A 10,737-nucleotide genomic window follows, 5' to 3' on the forward strand; every position below is an offset into this window, starting at 1 on the left:
TATTCTCACTTGCTCACATTCTACTGGTAAAAATAAATTACACACCCACCCTGACAACAGCATGTGCTAGAGATATGTCTAGCCAGGACTGTCATGGATAACCATTTTACAGGGGAGGGAATAAATAAGCATGGCCATTAAAGATAAAACTTACAATAATGTGTTCAGGGGTGGTCATTGCTGTAGAAAAAAAAAAAAAACATGGAACACAAGGATAGGAATTACCAGAAAGTTTGCAATTTTAAATAGGCCAGTAATGAAGGGCACAAAGAAAAATGCGATGTGTTAAGAGCTGACAGATACCAGGAGTAGATCATGCACATATCTCAGGGAAGAACATTTCAGGCTGAGGAATAACAAATGAAATGCTGTGAGTCAGCAGGTGAAGATATCACCTCATGGAAAATGAGGTACAGAATAACATTCCTCTTTGATTCCAAGAACCACAGTGTCATCTGTCCTCCATAGAATCCAGTTTCTTACAACATCTGTGATAATGTCCATGATGATAGCAACTGTGCTTAGTAGTAAAGAACATTCTGCTGAGTTTTCTATCATGGGTCCTTGCTCAGGGGGTTTACTTTTTTCTTCAAATCTGGTTTTTAGCACTTGAACATGTGTTTCTTCATTATTAAGCATAGGATCTGTATGTTCATATGGAATGTCCACAGAAAGGTGATAGCATCCTTTGTCCCACCTTCCAATGTCAAAGATAGGTCTACTATACAATTATCATCAGATGGAAGAGGAGGATGTGTACATTTATGACAAATACCATATAAAGCTCCATTTTGGATTGGAGTGAATGTTTTAAGATAGTTCTCTTTTATATCATCCTTTTCACTGTTACTGCTGCCATGTCGGTTTTTGGGGTTTTTGTTTGTTTGTTTGTTTGTTTTGACAGGTAGAGTTATAGACAGTGAGAGACAGAGAGAAAGGTCTTCCCTCCATTGGTTCACTCCCCAAATGGCCACCACAGCTGGCACTGTGCTGATCCAAAGCCAGTAGCCAGGTGCTTCTTCCTGGTCTCCCATGTGAGCGCAGGGGCCCAAGCATTTGGGCCATCCTCCACTGCCCTCCCGGGCCACAGCAGAGAGTAGGACTGGAAGAGGAGCAATCGGGACTAGAACCCAGCACCCATATGGGATGCCAGCACTGCAGGCGGAGGATTAAGCAAGTGAGCCATGGTGCCGGCCACTGCCATGGTGTTTTAAGATGTTGCTTATCAAGTGGGAAGAAAAGATGTTTTGAAGAAAAGTACTTTCAAAATCTGCTTCTAAGGACACAATATATTGTGAAGAATGGTGAGGAATTCACAGGTAAAAGTGGTGGGGAAGAGGATGTCTGCAGACGTGCAGGCCAGATCACAAAGATGAGCAAGTTTGATCAATGCCAGTTACTCAGGAGGGGTTAGCTTCATTGATAGGCAGAGTGTGTGCCAGGAAATAGGGCGACCAATTTATCCTGGTTTTAGTATTGAAAATTCTGTGTGCCAATAACCCCATATAAATTGGATAATTGGTCACTCTGAATATCTCCTCTACCTAAAAACTAACCAGTCTTTTGAGTGTCAAATGTCATATTGTCCTCCATATATATATATATATATATATAGTCACAAACTTTATAGTTTATTATAATCACAAATTTAATCCTCCACTAAATAAATAATTCAACAAGTAGAAAGTAGAAAGACCATTTCCTCACGAGTACAGTAAACATGATTTTCTGAAAATGAAGGTTGGGCACAAATGAAACAGAGAAGTCAGTCATAATGTTTGGATTTGGCACACAGAAAATTGGAAAGATCATGCTACCATTGTCTATGACAAGACCATAGCATGAGCAGGTGGGCTGTGTTTGAGTGGTTTCAAGTTTGAGGTGGATATAAGACTTTCACGTGGAGACCCCTGGTGAGCAGTTGCGTATACTCCTCTGAAATTCAGGGCAGATCTCACATATAAATTTGGGAATCATTACCATGGTATAGATTAGAGGACAACCAATTTTTTTCTGTAAAGGTCCAGGTAGCAATTATCATCGGTTTTGCAAGTCATGTATGATGTGTGTTGTGTATTCTTCTGTAAAAACCATCTTTAGCTCATGGTGGCAAGCTGGGTTTGGCCCACAGACTGCAGCTTTGAAGATCCTGTTATAAAGGTTATTTGAGAGTGTGAGTTTGAATAGCACCACCCCGAGTTCATGCAAATAGCAAAGACAAGAGATCCCAGGACACATCAAAGTCACGGTCAAGGAAATGACTAGGAATCAACAAATAGACTGAGAAGGAGTGACCAGCAAGGTAGGAAATCAGTAGATTGTGATGTTATGAAAATCCAGGGAAGGTTATCTTTAAATTAGCAACAATGATTATCTGGACCAAATGCTGTTGATGGACTGAATAAGATGGAAACCGAGAACTGACCCCTAGATATAACAACTTGGAGGTCATTTGTACCCTGCTGATTAGAATGTGTGCAAGGAAGAGCTGTGGAGATTGGGAACTACAGACAAACCCTTCAGGGAATTTTGCTGGAAAGGGAGAGAGGAGAATGGGGTGCCAGATGGAAGGCATCTGAGGTCAAGGAAGAGTGGTGTTTTTAAAGAGGGAATAGATAAAAAGAAAAACTTGTATAATGATAGGATAATCCAGAATAGAGGTGAAAAGTTATATGTAAGAGATTGATAGAAATTTGTCATTGAGTAGTCAAGAAGGGGTAACATCTAGTGTACAAGTGGAAGTGCAAGAGAGGAGCATGAATAGATCCTCAAAAGTCACAGAAGAGAAGGGACATAGAGACATTAGGACAGAGACATAGAGACTTGAAGAAGTTCTACCTTTCACATAACACAATGAATCCTAAGCACGACAAAGAAGAATAAATCTGCACTGAAATATTTCATGGTGAAATTATAAAGTAAAAAAAAATCTTAAAAGCAATCTAAAAGAAAAATAATTAGACTCACCTTTCAGCAGCAATATTAAAAGTTAGATGACAATGGAATATCCTCAAAGTGAGATACCCAATTAAATATTCACATGGAGTGAGGGCCAACTACTGACTTTTAAGAAAGACATAGAGTACTAGTTTCTCAACAACACTGTCATAGGAGCTGAAGGATGTGCTTCATCAAGATAGAAGAGCAACCATGAAGGATCAGTAGGAGGCAAAAGCAGTAATGAACAAAGACACTAAGTGAGCACTGATGTAATGTACATATGAATGTACTGTCAATAAGAATGCCAGGACCTCAAAAATAAGGCAGAGGCACAACTCCCAGCCTCGACGCCGTGAAAGAGATAAAGACCATCACCAATCAAAGTGGTCTCTGAGAACTGATGTTCTGAGGAAAGTAAGTATAATAATAAACTTATGATTTTCTTAAGTCAAATTCAATAGTTGGTATTCAGAACTGAATATCCACATGGAAAAAAATGAATTTGGACCCTGCCTTATATAACACACAAAAATTAACTCAAAATACATAATGGGTACAAATGTTGAGTGAAAAAACTCTTAGATGGAAACACAGTAGTAGATCTGGGTGAACTTGAGTTGGTAAAGGCTCTTTGGACATGTTACTAGAAGCACAAGTAACAGAGGAGGTAAATAGATAAATAGGAGTACACCATAGTGTAAAATTTTTGTGCTACAAATGATGCCATCAAGAAATCAAAAATACATAGAAGGGGAGAGAATATTATAAATCATATATCTGATATGGGACTTATATCCAAAAGCTATAAAGAGCTCTCACAACAGGAATAAAAAGATAAACAATCCAATTTGAAAATGGGCCAAAGATCTGAATCTTTATTTTTTCCAAAGATAAAGAAATGACCAAAAGGCACATGAAAAGATGATCAATATCATTAGTCATTAGGGAAATGCAAAGTAAGACTACAATAGATATTACTTCAGATCCACTAGGACAGATATTATCTTTTTTTAAAAAAAAGATATTTAAAAAAAAAGATAATCACAAGTAAAAGTGATAATGTGGAGAAATTAGAATCTTCATTAATTGATGCCAGGGATATAAAATGGTGCTATCACATTGGAAAACAGTTTTTCAATTCTTCTAAAAATTAAACATTGACTGATCGTATCAGATAGCAAATTTATTTCTCTGTATATACTGTATATACTGAAAGAACTCGAACACATAGGTCCACATAAAAATGTATGTCTGAATGTTCTTTGCAGTTTTATTCACAATGCCAAAAAAGTGGAAACAATCCAAATGTTCATCAGCTGATGAATGGACGAATAAATATAACCTGTCAATATAACAAGTTATTATCCAACCATAAAAAGAAATAAAATATAGATATGTGGTACAACATGTATGAATCATAAAAACATTATGTTAAGTGAAAGAAGTCAATCACAAAAGTACACTTATTGTGTGATTCCATTTGTATGAAATGTCCAGAACAGACAAGCCCACAGGGACAGAAAATAGATTAGTGGTTTCCAAAGGCAGAGGGGAAGGGAGAATGGAGAGTGATTGATAATGGCTATGAAGTTTCCTTTGGGGTGATAAAAATGTTGTAAACATAGATTGTGGTGATGGTTACACCACTCTGTGAATATATTAAAAGTCACAGGATTATACACATTAAGTGGATCGGACTGTATAACGTGCATTATATCTCAATAAAGCTATTAATATATTTTTTAATTTTTAAAAACTCTATTTTAGACATAGAAAAATCAAGAGAGAGAGTAGGAAGACAGCCCACCCCCTCCCACTGGCTTACTCCCCAGATGTCTACAGCAGTCGGGACTGGGTTGAGCCAAAGTTAGGAGCTAGAAACTCAATCCAGGTCTCCCACGAAGGTGGCAGGATCCCAAATACTGGAGCCATCACTGCTGCCTCAAAGGATCCATATTGGCAGGAAGATGGAGTCAGCAGCCAGAGCCAAGAATCAAACCCAGGTATTCTGTCCCAGATGGGACACATGCATCTTAATTGCTAGGCTAAATGCCTACTCCTAAGCTGTTAAAGTATTTTAAGGGTAGCTTCTAAAAAATGAAATAGATTATTTGTATAATTTATAAACAAGTAGTGGTAAAGGGGGGACCTAACATTAATTCTTCAGTTCAAGAAACGATATGAGAAGACGGAAAAAGAAAAAAAAAAAGAAGTAGTATAAATATGTGCTTAAAGAAACTTACAATAACTATGTTTAATAACTATGTTTAATATGATCCATTAATATACATTTTAAAGCACAAATATTATCATATGTTGCTGGAAAGCTCTGTGAGTGGCAAATTATAAAAATCACTTAAAAACTGTATTAAGCTACAAATACAAGGAAAAAAGTGTCCTTGCATTTTCTGCCTGCCTGAATGTGACAGTTAAGATTGAGTAGAAGAATACTAGAAGAAAAGCATGGGGAGAAACTTTACAACTCAGGAAAAACCTTGCAAACAGTGACAATCCTGTCTTGCTATCAAGAACCTAAAATTTGAGTATATCCAGCAAGTATTGGAAAATATTCCTTACCAACCATATCTGGATGCTTATACCTTCAGAAACTTAAAGGTTAGAGCTAACAAAAATCAAGCCAGCGACTCTTTACTTTCATAGGGGAAGGAGACCAGTGAATGAATGGAGTGGAGAAATGAGGAGTGAGCTTCTGCTGTATCTATCACACACACTATTCCTTCTTTAGAAGTTTGGAAACACTATGAAAAATTGGTATCATCTATTAAATCTGAGTAAATAAGTCCATAAGTGTCTATTTTTTCCATACCACGTTATATTTAAAATATTCCTTAAAAGGCATCAAAATAGCATTGGAAAGAGTTCAGGGAGATGATAGTCCCATTTCCCTTCCCCACCCTGATGAACCTGTGCAAATTTGGAGATAAAACTTTGGCAATGTGTAGCTAAGATTTTCAAAATGTTTATATCCTTTGATGAAGCAATAACTTCTAAGACTTCAAGAAAATAACTTGTATGTGCATAAAGATTACATAGATGTTTGCTGTAGTTTCATATATACATATATGCAAATATATGCACACACACATATGAAGAAACAGGATATCTATTGGTGGGACATTGGTACCATATTTGAAAGTACTATGCAGTTTATCTAAGTAATTAATTGGGGAACTAGAATATCTTAGGTCTCTCAAAATCTTGATGAGACTTATTTTTCCTCTCCAGATATAGCAGATGTATGTAACACATAGGTAAATTTAAGACAATTTCAAGGGGTCACAGAGAAGAAAAACCTGCTAATTTATTCCTAATTCACCTTCAGGAGTCCTGTTCCCCGGGCAACTGTTCCTGTGCCCTGCTCTCTCTACCTTACCCAGCATGATGTGGGTACCGCATCCTTGAAACCCTATATAAATCTGTGCACTACACAACACAGCATTTTGTTTTGTGATCATCTGTTTCTTTTCTCTCCTCCCAACCAGCATCTTTGAAAACAGGGTGCATAACTTAACTGGTTTTATGTCCCTAGCAAAGCAGAGGCATAAAGAAACTGTTGTTGACCAGATGACCAAATGAGCGCTCCTTGAGGAGAATAACCTTGGTCATGGTTATGGTCACTTCTAGAAAAGGCCTCATAAGAAGAAACGTTTGCTTCTTTCCTACTTAGGCATTCACCATGAGCGTTAACCCCAACTCTCGCCAGGCTTCATACACACCCAGCTTTAGTAGACTGCCTTTTAAGACATGCTAGACTTTCAATGCAGCCTTATCTCAAAGAATGAGATATAGCACAAATAGTACGTTTAAACTGCAAATGAGGCATATAAGAAGATCCAGCTTTCCATGTGATCCACCCCACACCAACCACAGCAGTAACTTAGACAGTCAAATTAGCAGCAGCTTGTTTTCATTCCAGAGCACAAGCTTTCCAATCTTTTCTGAAGTTATTTCCCTTCTTTTCCCTTCCCGTTATTCCCTATTTTCATCAAGCTGAGCCCTTGAATGCTTTTCCCCGCCAGCTATTCAAGGGGCCGTTCCCCCTGGAGCTGGCGACACAGAACCTATTAATAAGCAAACAGAATGAACTGGCTCACTCTCCTCATAGTTAAATTCCTCTGCCACCGATTTCTCAAACACTTCCCTTTAGGGTTTTCCTGTGGAGTCCCATTCATTTAGAGGAAATGTGGAAAATTGTTTAATGTTTCTTGTTGTAAGCAAATGGAGGTAAATGCCGATTACATGTGGAGAGCAAAACGCCTTTCTTCTACTTGGCTTCCAGACCCATCTGCTGGCCCTGGCAATGCCTGAACGTCGCTCCCCACACATGGGACGTCCATCAGCCTCACATGGATAATAGAGAGGACTGTCACACAGATGGCTTAAATTCTGCCGGCATACCTGGCCTTTATGTTGCACATTAATTGAGTCACTCTCCCATTATTTGCCTCAGTTTCCCTTCTTGTGAGATGATGACAAACAGCTCAGTTCTCCACATGTTTGATGCATGCCATGCAACCAGACACACTCCCTGGCTGTAAAATGCTGTGAGGACTACAGAGTAAATGTGAATAGATTCCTACACTTTTCAATGCCAAAGCAAGCCTGGGAAATAACGTCAGCAGAGAATTTTGAGCTCTGGAAGAAATGATGGGTTAAGAAAAATATAAAATATTTGAGTCTGTCGCTTCATGTAGGGGAAAGAAAGGAGATACAGTGACTACTCAGAACAAAAAAAGCCATCTCTGTACCCTCCTGGTTTTAAACATAAAAATGCCAAAAGGATCTCATTTTTACACTGCCTCCCCTGACATGAGAGCACTGCAAATTTTCCTAGAACAATGGAATGACGATGCTTATTTTTGTGCAAAAACTATTTTGAAATGCATGCATAGATTGTTTTTCATGATGGGCATTTTCCACAAAATTTCGGAAGACCCTCATATACGTTAGAGACTAGTTCTTTAGAGAGTCCAGATCCCTCTTAAGGGGTGGCTGTATTCAGCGGACACAGAAAACTATGAAAGGAGCTCTTCTCTAGTCCTGCAGTCTTTCAGTGAGGGAGGCAGAGAGAGCCATGTGATGAAGCCATCTTTGGCTTCTTAATAGACATAAAAATATGTTAGAGTCACCCAGCTCACTACTTTTGGTCTACAGATGGACTAGTTGAGGTCCAGAATGTAGATGTGACTTAACCAGGGGCACACCACTGACAGTGTTTGGGCAGGGGGGGACAAGTCAAGAGTAGGAACACAGATTTCCTACCCAGAGCTCCTTCTACTGCATGAACTCTCAGCATCCAGCAACAGAATGCAAACATTAAAACAGTAGAACTATTATCATACTGAACTTCCTACTCCACCAAATGTACTACAAAGACAAATCCTTCATTCCTGCCCGTGTCATTCTCCCTGCTGGCAGAGCTGTCTTGTCTGCCCACACAAGTTGTACACTGCACAACTCTAAAAAATTATTCACACTGAAATTCTCATACCAGCCCAAGATGCTTTTCTCATTATCCTCTTTTTATTTTGACAGGCAGAGTGGACAGTGAGAGAGAGAGAGAGACAGAGAGACAGAGAGAGACAGAGATAAAGGTCTTCCTTTTCCGTTGGTTCACCCCGCAATGGCCGCTGCGACCGGCGCACCGCGCTGATCTGAAGCCAGGAGCCAGGAGCCAGGTGCTTCTCCTGGTCTCCCATGTGGGTGCAGGGCTCAAGGACTTGGCCTATCCTCCACTGCCTTCCCGGGCCACAGCAGAAAGCTGGGCAGGAAGAGGGGCAACCAGGACTAGAACCCAGGGTGCCAGCGCCGCAGGCAGAGGATTAGCCTATTGAGCCACTGTGTCGGCCTTATTATCCTTTTCTTATTCAAGGTGTTTTCAGGTCACACTTTCACAAAATAAGAGATTTAGACTAGAAATTTTATTCTTTGTACTACTTACACACTGTTAATCCTTGGGCAAGGCAAGTATTCTGAGTCTCTGTTTTCTACAATGTAAAATACTTGAATACTAGAATTTTTGGATATGTTGAAAACATTAAACATACCTATGTCCATGAAAGAACTCTATGAAGTATTAAGTGCTTGATCCTTCTTATTTTCACTCTGGCTATTGTTTCATGGTATTTTTAATAGTTTCTCAGTCTTAGTCATTATTTTCCCTAGTAAGAAACAAGTTCCTGAAAAGCAGGCCTAATTCCACATCCCTCATAATATGGAATCCAGACAATACACCAACTTGCACTGCCAGGCACTGTTTCCAATGCTTTATAATGCCGACTCATTTCATCTTTATAACAAATTATAAGGTAGGTACTAATATTATCTAGGTTTTATAGATGAGGAAATTAAATACAGAGAGGGGAAATAACTTCTACAAGAGTTTATATATATTGGAGCCAGGATACTCACTCAGCCTGGCTCCAAGCCATCTCTCCCACCTTCTATATGATCCCATCCCTTTTATTGTATACAGACAGTTGGGTATATTGTATGAGTTCAGTGCATTTTTGCATCTTGATGGTTTGATCTTTGGAGTATCCTTTTGGGCAATGGTAGCCTTAGAAAGAGAAATTGAAGCCCATGTTTTACCATGTGGTCAATTTTTCATGGACATTGCATTCAGCTCATGTCAGTTCCCTATCCTGTCTTCTGAAACTTTTTAGAAAGTTTCAACTGGTTTGATGTGACATAAAATTTATTTCCAAGTACAGCATTCAGGGGCCAGTGCTGTGACATAGTAGGTTAAGCCTCTGCTTGCAGCACCAGCATTCCAGATGGGCACCGGTTCCAGTCCCGGCTGCTCCATTTCTGATCCAGCTCCCTGTTTAGGGCCTGGTAAAGCAGTGAAAGATGGCCCAAGTCCTTGGGCCCCTGCACCTACATGGGAGACCTGGAAGAAGCTCCTGTTTCCTGGCTTTGGATCAGCACAGCTCTGGTCGTTGTAGCCATCTGGGGTGTGAACCAACAGATGGAAGATCCCTTTCTCTGTCTCTCCCTCTCTCTGTCTGTAACTGGGCCTCACAAATAAATTTTAAAAATCTGTAAAAAATAAAATAAAAAAGTATAGCGTTCAACATTCACATCATCGCACAACCATCACCACTATCTTCTTCTGGATATTTTCATCACTTCAAACTGAAACTTTGTACCTGTTAAACATTAAATTCCCTCTACTACCTCCCTAGTTCCTGGTAACCTCCACTCTCCTTCCTGTTTTTGAATCTGCCTGTTCTAGGTACCTCATATAAGTAGAATTATATGGCGTCCATCCTTTTATATCTGGCTTATTTTACTTAGCATATATTCAAAGTCCATCCATGTTGTAACACTTAACATCATGTTTCTTTCTTTTTTAAGGCTGAATAACATTCCATTGTATACATACCACATTTGGTTTACCCACCCATCTGTTACCAGGCATTTGCACTGTTTCCACCTTTTTGCTACTGTGAATAATGCTACCATGAACACTAGTGTACAAAAAGAAATGAAACTTTAATGCCAACTTGTATTAAACAGAACTGAACAGATAAACTAACTGCTGAACAATAACTTCATGACACTCCTCCAAACTAAACATGGTGGCAGCTCAGGAGAGTGGAGAGATCTGGGCTCTGTCCTAACAGTGTAGTGGTCTTTTGGATTGAGCTTCCTGACCTGGAAAGTGAGATCAGATGATGTTTGAAGTCCTTTCTAGTGCCAGTGCTCCAGGGTGCTGCATCTTAAGTATGTTCCCCTAATGCCTGAAGGGAATATACTCTGTTCATCTAATTC

At 39.3% G+C, this 10,737-nt stretch overlaps 1 pseudogene; it reads right to left on the reverse strand.

The window, feature by feature from the left end:
• Positions 1-451: 451 nt before the first annotated feature.
• Positions 452-859, reverse strand: LOC127487224 (large ribosomal subunit protein mL42 pseudogene; annotated as a pseudogene).
• Positions 860-10,737: the final 9,878 nt, after the last annotated feature.

Source organism: Oryctolagus cuniculus, chromosome 2 (assembly GCF_051225735.1).
Source record: "Oryctolagus cuniculus isolate XC-2025 breed Fujian yellow rabbit chromosome 2, ASM5122573v1, whole genome shotgun sequence".
Taxonomy (NCBI): domain Eukaryota; kingdom Metazoa; phylum Chordata; class Mammalia; order Lagomorpha; family Leporidae; genus Oryctolagus; species Oryctolagus cuniculus.